This window comes from Monodon monoceros, unplaced genomic scaffold, assembly GCF_005190385.1.
Source record: "Monodon monoceros isolate NGI ecotype Baffin Bay Population unplaced genomic scaffold, NGI_Narwhal_1 Super_Scaffold_11, whole genome shotgun sequence".
Lineage (NCBI taxonomy): Eukaryota > Metazoa > Chordata > Mammalia > Artiodactyla > Monodontidae > Monodon > Monodon monoceros.
In genome coordinates, this window is record NW_021703767.1 from 16845102 (window position 1) to 16854067 (window position 8966).

The window sequence follows — 8966 nt, forward strand, 5'->3', positions numbered from 1 at the left end:
CATCATCCTCTAGAGCAGAAAAAGAAAATACAAACAATGAAGAAAAATCAGATAAGTCACATAGATTTTCTGTAGCAATGTTTAGTACCTAAAGACAATGATACAGTGTCTACAAGGAAAGGAAAAGGATTGTAACCCAATAATTTTATAACCAGCTAAAATATCTTTCAAGTGTAAATAGAGCATGGAAATGTTTGAAAAAATGAAAAACCCAAAGATTTAATGCAGTGTACGACTGGCATGGAATTAACATATAAACACTACTGTATGTAAAATAAACAACAAAGACCTACTCTATAACGCAGGGAACTATACTCAATAGTTTTTAATGACCTATAAAGGAAAATAATCTGAAAAGGAATAGCTATATGTATATATGTATATATATAACTGAAACACTGTGCTGTACACCTGAAACTAACATGATACTGTAAATCAACTATACTTCAATAAAAATTATTAATTAATAAAAAAACAATTTAAGTATAGAAAGCCTTAAAAATTGCCACTGATGAAAATCTATTCCCCTTAAAAAAGGACTAAACATCCTTGAAAAACATAATAGTATAAAAATTAAACATGAGTAGTGTAAATATAATAATGTATCTCACAAATGTTGAGATATAGGCAGATAAGAGTTTGAAATATGTGACATGTTTAAATTTTCCTCATTTATAACAGGGAGTTAATAGATTTCTTAGAATGGAACTCTCTGGTTAAAGCTATTGATTCATAACTCTTAAATTTATGAATAAAATATTTTCTTAAATTCCAGTTTTTTAAAATATATAATAGCACTGTGGTAAAGAAACATTTATATGAACTCCAATAATATATTTATGTTTCACTTTCAATGTCTTTATTCTTAAAAATTAAAATAAAATTTAATTTAATAATTTTACTATAATGTTTTAATGGTAATTTCCTGTTTTCTTAAACAAATTTGTTTTCCATTATGCTATATATCTGTATATGTGCATAGAAAAATACCTGAAATGAAGTTCAATCATAGTTAAAATTGTTTATTTCAGTGTGAAAAGAATTGCAGTGATTGTTGTACCTTTTTTGTGATTATGCATTTTTTGAAATTTTTAAAATCAATATGGGATGTATTGGGTTTTCTTATTTTGCCATCTGACCCCAATCTGCCTTCTGTCTTTGTATGCTCTTTTTTCTGCACTGGGAAGCTGATTCCTTGGACTGCTACCTGGTTATTTTACTGTCTGGCATCAGATTGCTGGGTTCAGCCAATGGGAGTCACTGGTAGGGGAATCACAGAGCAAGAGGGAAGGTTGGGGTATTTGTTCCCCACTCCCTACCACGTTTGGCAGCATTTTCTCTTTGTGTTTAGTGCCCTCCATGACTGCAGCTCCAATCAGGTAATCCCTACATTAAGCCTCCCATTCTCCTCAGCTTGAGTTTGACCTTCCTTTGCCCTTCAGACTTAGGGGTGATAATGGCATCTCACTGTTGCTAATCTCTGGATGCTTCAACATCAATTGTCCATGCCCCTATTCTGGTGAAGCTTTTCGAACTATCTGAGCTAGATTCTGTTTACTGCAGGACTGATAGAATAAGTAATTAATGACATTTTGTTTTGTATTTTTCTGATATTTTTAGTTAAAAAATTGAATTACAGAAATTGCTTGCATACATTTATTGTGACAGGCTGTAGGTTTTTTCTTTAACGTTGGAGTTGTGTAAACATAACTCAGTTCTAGGACACAAAAATGAGCATTTTTACAGTAAATAGCAAAAAATATTTTATGCACATAAATATAGTATTTCACAAAACTGTGCAAGTACTTTATTTCACAGATTGGAAAATTTATTTATTGATTTCATTTTAAAGTGCTACTACTACTTATTATTTTTTATCATGTTATAGGTAAGATAAAGTAGGATAAAATTTTGCTTGGCCAATTAGTCATTCTCTGGTATCTAATATCTGATTACTTAATCTACACAGAGTTTTACAAGGATGTTTCTCCTCCTGTAATGGGGCCTTTCACGAATGCTATAGTGAATTTATATATGCTTTCACGAATGCTATAGTGAATTTATATATGCTGAAATATTTCAGGTAAACTGGCAGGAGATAACACTGAATGGAACCTTTTAATTCTTGCCCTTCCCTCACTGCCATCAAACCCTTTTCCCCTTTACCTCTTAAAGTCTTTGAATTCTGCTGGGATTTTAGGTAACTGCTGGGAAGTATTAAAAAGCATTATTTGGTTGACCAGAATATTTGCCCTCTCTTATTTTCCAATAATGCTCTCTGAGTGGTTTCCTTAATACTTTTAAAAGATGTATGGAAGTGAAGCAGAGTACAACATAGGACAGGAATTATACTTATCGTTTCAGATGAGGTGTATTGAAAAGGTTCAGGATGACGCAGTTGGCAGTGTTCAGGCCTAACCTCCTTATTATTACCATCTGTGTCAACTTGGAACCTCTAATACAGAGAGGACAAAAATAACAAAGCTGTGGTTGTGTTTTGGGAAGATTTTTTTTCATTATGATTGACCCTGGTATACACACTAAGTAGATGAATGAAACAGAAACATTGCTCCAAGCTTTAAAAAACCTTCCCCTGTACACAATTTTTTACATGCATCTCTTTAGAGTAATAGCAATAGTGATGATAAAAATATATCACTTTCTTTGTGGGACCTGGTGAAATTTACAATATAACCTTTAGAGCAAATATATTATTACAGGAAAAATAATGTGGTTCATTTTTATAACAACGCACATTGGCAGTGGAAATGAGCAAAGAATAAGGATTGTGCAGCCTGTATGAAGTGCTTGGAATGCTAAACTATTTGGAAGGAACCTGCTCATTTCAGGGAATTTATGTAGGTCAGAATCAACCACGAAATGAAGAGAGCAAAGAAAACGCTGAGAGTCAACTTTTAGGTTTCTCATGTTGGATTTATAAGTAAATGACATCATTTAAAGTGTTTATTGTAAGAGCACGTGGAAAAACATCAAATGCATATTTAAGTCATAGGGATAAGAAAGCTAAACTGAGTAGTTTTTTCTTCTAAACAATGCACACTAAATCATTTTCATACAGTAAGACCAGAATAAGATTTTTTTTCAGCACCAGATGATAGGAAGTAATGTTTCATATATGAGGAAGGTATGGAATTTAATACCAGAAACACACTACAGAAGTGTGTTTATATATATTACACTTAGCTTAAATAATCAATAAAAGGATAAATTTCTTTTTGGAGAATATGGGTCCAGTCATCAATGCATATTTTCATTGCTAATAAAAAGTCCTGAATACAGAGTGTTAAATATCAACTATTAAAACCAGGTTCACCTAAATAAGAGATAGTGTTAAAATTCAAATGTGTAAACATGCAAAATTTAACTGGTGTTAGTCCTAACATCATGTGTCATGTGATAAAACAGTTAACAAAGGGCCCTATTTCATATGTGAAATGATTCAGTATTAAGATCAAAGAGATAGACCCCTGAAGAATCAACAAGATCTCTCTCAGCAGTGGATCCCACTATCATTTATGTCTGACAATTTTACAATGTTTTATGGCTCTTTTATGTTTTAACTTATTAAATTAAATTTTTAATTGAAGTATAGTTGATTTACACTATTAAATTAGTTTCAGTGGTATAACATAGTGATTCAATATTTTTATAGATTATACTCCATTTAAGGTTATTACAAAATAATGGCTATATTTCCCTGTGCTATGTGATATATCCTTGTTGCTTATTTATTTCATACTTAGTGGTTTGTGCTTCAATCTCACACCCCTATCTTGCCCCTTCCCTCTTCCCTCTCCTCACTGGTAACCACTACTTTGTTCTCTATATCCATAAATCGGTTTCTGTTTGTTTTATTCTTTAGATTCCAATACAAGTGATAACATAAAGTATTTTCTTTCTCTTTCTGACATTTCACTTATCATAATACTTTAGGTCCATCCACACACGGCTCTTTCAGTTAGAAAATAAAATAGAAACGCCAAAAAATTCACTCACAAAAATCATCATAATTTGTAAAAAATGTCTATTTTGTGCTAGAATACAAATTCTACAAACATGGAAATAAATACTGGTGGGAATGCTGGTTGAGTTGAAGATGTTGTTCTGATAAACCATTATATGAAGAATATAATCATATAATATCTCCTTCCTAAGATATCAATGGACTCATTCGTTGCTTTTTTTTCTTTTTAATGGAGACGTTTAGCCCATGAGAAGCATGAATCCTACCCTTCTGACATACACTGTCTCTCAAATGTAAATAAGGGAGTGGAACCAATGGAAGACAGCATGGAGGGGGGAAAGAATGAGGAGTTCTTTAAGAAAAAATGAGAAAAATTCTGGAAAATAGATGTATGAAAAAGCCTTATGTAGGAAGAAAATCGTGGTTTGAAGATACATATAGTAAGAGTCTGTACTTGAGTTCATTCTCAACTACATATTGATATGTCTCTGGAAACCCAAATGATGTCTTTGAAAGACAACCTATAGCAGAAAGATACATCAGGTATTACAGGCTTTATGTGTAGATGGAGAATTGCTCAAATAATATCTGAGATTGAAGATTCCTCACAGTGCCAAGTGTTGGGCTGAATGAGAGAGTCATCAACATGATGGATGGGTACAATTTTAAGTGACAGGAATTGGATGATAAAATGATTCTAATCACCAAATTCCAGTGTGTGTTTTTGTGTGTGTGTATGGTGTGGGAGAGAGGGTTCTCCACAATATGACAATTCTCCAGGCGCCAGCCGTATGTGTTCAACTCAGTTCTGATACTATATACCTGGAGAGAGCATCAGATTTCGCAAGTTAAAGACTCAGTCCCACAAGAATGCCCTCCACTTCAGACACTGTCACAATACCAGTGCTTCTTATTTATACACAATATTGTGCTTCTTATCAACTGGCTATAAATCAAAGGTTTCCATAACCAGCTCCTTGGGTTCAGTTAGTTTGCTAGAGTGGCTCACAGAATTCAGGAAATCCATTTACTCACTATATTACCAGTTTATTACCAAGGATAGTAAAAGATATAAATCAACAGCTAGATGAAGAGACACAGAGAGTGAGGTCTCCAGCAAAGGAACTTCTGTCCTCATGAAGTTTGGGCCCAGCATGGGGGCACATTGAATTGTTCTGGTTTCCCAAATTCTCTCTGAACCCTCTTCTTTTGTGTTTTTATGAAGGCTTCATTACATAGGCATGGTTGATTAAATCAGTGGTCGTTGGTGTTCAATTTAACATCTAGCTTTTCTTTCCTCCCCAGAAATCAGGGGAAGAGACAAAAAAGTTCCACCCTCTATTCATGGTTGGCTGCCCCCAGCCTTAGGTGTTTTCCAAAAGTCACCTCATTAATATAAACTCAGCTGTGGTGGAAAAGGATTTGTTGTGAATAACAAGACACCCATTTCACCTTTATGGGTTTGAAGTGATTTCAGGAACGGAGGGCAAGATACCAAGTATTATATAATAAAAGATGTTCCCATTGTCCTTTTCACTCAGGAATCTAAATGACCAAATATATATTTCGTATAAAACATAATATTGCAGGTGAGCACTGCAAAACTCCTGGTGCAAATGCTTCTGTTCAACCCCCTACACTGAGAGGGAATGCCAGCCTGGCTTCTTTGGTCCAAGACCATTTCCCTAGGCTGACCCCAGTTCTCTTAAAATGGACTGCTTGAGAAAGTTCAGCGTTGCCAAAAACATTTACTATTTGTTCCAGCCAAAACTTAACTATACAATGCTAACTTCCCTTTTCTTAGAACATTTACTTTTGAAAATTTATGATTGTAAATTCTTTCTCTTCCCCTTTGAGATGTAAATCTCCTACTACTCAGCACTGTTTCCTCAAAGATCTGGGAGCCCTGTCTTTGAAATCCAAACATCTAGAGAGATAGCCTCCTAATTTCTTAGATCCTGTGGGAGTGCAGAAGTCTAACTTTGATGTACTTTGCAAAACTACCTTCTGTCATGAAGATAAGATAAGTCTGTTTCTCCTCTTTGGATAAATGTCAAGTAACAAACACAGGTGGCCTAATCACATTGTCCAATCTTGCCTTCCCAGCATCCTTCCGTGCTTTATCTTTAGCACACCCCAGTGTTTAAAAAGCCTCCTGCCTTTTTTTTCAAGCTCTGTTTATACAGAAGTCTCTCTCTCCTACTGCAGTAGTCTGAATAAAATATGTCTTGCCAGGTCCAGTGCAAAATTCTTCTTTTATATAATGGAAAAGTTATGAGTGGGACTCTGAGAGCTTCATTGTGAGAGCCCTAGTGATCATGGACAATTTCCAGGAGGCCTGTACAAGCAGCAGCTAAGACCAACAGGTAGCTGTGAAAAGCTACATCAAAAGATACATGTGAAAACCATTCTGTGACCGTTTTGGCAACTCCCAGAATTCAAGGATAAGTAAATACAGAGGCATAAAAATAAGTTTGATTTTTCTTACTGTATCCATCAAAAGGGAATAGAATTGTAATTGGGAAGAACAAAATCTGACTCCATGTTGCATCTTTTTCTTTTACTTTAAACTTTGCTCTCTGTTGCTGTTTGTTACTATAATCACTAAAAGGATGTGGTCTATAGCTGTAAGCATGTGTAATGGTCTGCCTTGGGGAACCCTACCCCTCTGATTGAACGTTAAACTAAAGTGCCTTTGTTCAGCTCACAGGGAGACATTCTGACCATGCCCACCTATGAATGGCTGCAGAAAAGAAGAAATTAATACATCCCCTCCTGAATGCTGGCCAAGCCAGGAGATATTTTGTAAGACTAATGACCTTTTTACTTTACTTCCTCACTGCCTCCCCCTGTCTGTTCTATAAAAGAAACTGGCATCCAGACCCCACTAAGATGGTGCTCTAGGACATTAGTCCACCATCTTCTCATATGCCTGGATTTCTGAATAAAGTCACTATTCCTTGCCTCAACACCTCTTCTCCCGATTTATTGGCCTGTTATGTGGCAAGCAGAGAGAGCTTGGACTTGGTAACAGGGCAACATACATATTTCAGGTGCTCAGTAAAGTTTATTAGATAAATAACTGTTTTGTGTCTGTGTCAGCCTATTGATAGTGATGCCATTGACTGGAAATGCCTGTGGGAACTCACCTGGGCCAATACTATGTGTAGGAAGCCCTCACAGAGATTTCCTTCCCTGGTGCCAATGCTGTGGCTGGACTGGCCCGTGTGGTTCTTGTCATGATTGCAAGATGCACCTCTCAACAACCGTCAGGGAACTTTGAAAAGACAAGTTTATTACTTACAAGTCCTAGAGGATACAAGTCACACCTAGGGCTAAAATAGAGAGGTTGCAGATAGAGAAAGAGAGAGAGAGAGCAGATCCATGATTCTGTTTTTATTGGGGTCAAGGTTGGGGTACCTATGGTTTTGTGAGTTCACTTTTTTTGGTGAATTTAAAACATAAGAGCAGTTATTAAAGTGCAGGAAGGGAAAAGCAAGAAGTCAGTCAAATGGTCAATTATCTAAGTCAACCAAGGCTCTCAAAAAGTAGAATAAAATTAAAAAGGAACTTCATAGGTGGATGGCCTGGCTCCTTATCTAGTTGTGTAGTTGGCAATGTGTTTATTCCAGGTAAATATATTTGATGTGAATGGATCAACAGTCAAAAGTTTAATGTCAAGCACTTATATTACAGTCAAAAATGCTAATTGTCAGACAAGTACACTACAATAAAAATCTATGCTGGACAGAAAGTGAATACACTCACTTCAACTGTTAGCATCCATAATACAAATAGGAGTTTGTGCTACTCTATTAGAGTTTAGTGAACAGATGTGCATCCCATTAACTTTCTTAAGACTTTATTTTTTTAGAGCAGTTTTAGGTTTACAACAAAATTGAAGAGGTAGTATAGAGATTTCCTATATACTCCCTGCCCCCACAATGTATAGCCACCTCCACTATTAACATCATTTGATAGAATGATACATTTTTTACCAAGGATAAATTTACACTGACACATCTTAATCACCCAAAGTCCAATGTTTATACCTTAAGTTTTACTCTTGGTGTCGTACATTCTATGGGTTTTTACAAATGTATAATGACACATCATTATAATATCATAATATCATATAGAGTATTTTCACTGCCCTAAAATTCCTCTGTGCTCTACCTATTCATCCCCTACCCCTCACTCCCCCAGGAATCACCAATCTTTTTATTTTCTCCATAGTTTGGTCATTTCCAGAATGTCATATAGTTGAAATCATACAGTATGTGGTCTTTTTAGTTTGACTTCTCTCACTTAGTAATTATGAACTTAAGGTTCCTCCATGTCTTTTTACAGCTTGATAGCTTACTTATTTTTAGTGCTGAATAATTCCATTATTCCATTAATTATTCCAATAATTCCATTAATTATTCCAATAATTCCATTATTGAGATGTACCACATTTTATCTATCTATTCACCTACCAAATGACATCTTGGTTGCTTCCAAGGTTTGACAGTTATGAATAAAGCTGCTATAGACATCTTGTGCAAATTTTTGTGTGGACATAAGTTTTCAAATCCTCTGGGAAAATATCAAGAAGCATGATTGCTAGATTGCATGGTAAGGGTATGTTTAGTTTTGTAAAAAGCCATCAATCTGTCTTCCAAAGTGGCTGTGACAATTTGCATTCTCACTAAGAGTGTAGGAGAGTTCCTGTTGCTCCACATTTTCTCCAGCATTTAATGTTGTCAGTGTTCCAGATACTGGTCATTCTAATAAGAGTTTAATGGAATTTAATTACTGTTTTTATTTGCATTTCCTTGATAAAATGATGTGGGGCATCTTTTCATATGCTTAGCTCTCATCTGGCTTTTTTGGTGAGGTGTCTGTTAAGGTCATTGGTCCAGTTTTAAACTTTGAAGTTGTATTTAGAAAAGTATCACTATACCCAAGGTCACCTGGGTTTTCTCCTATGTTATCGTCT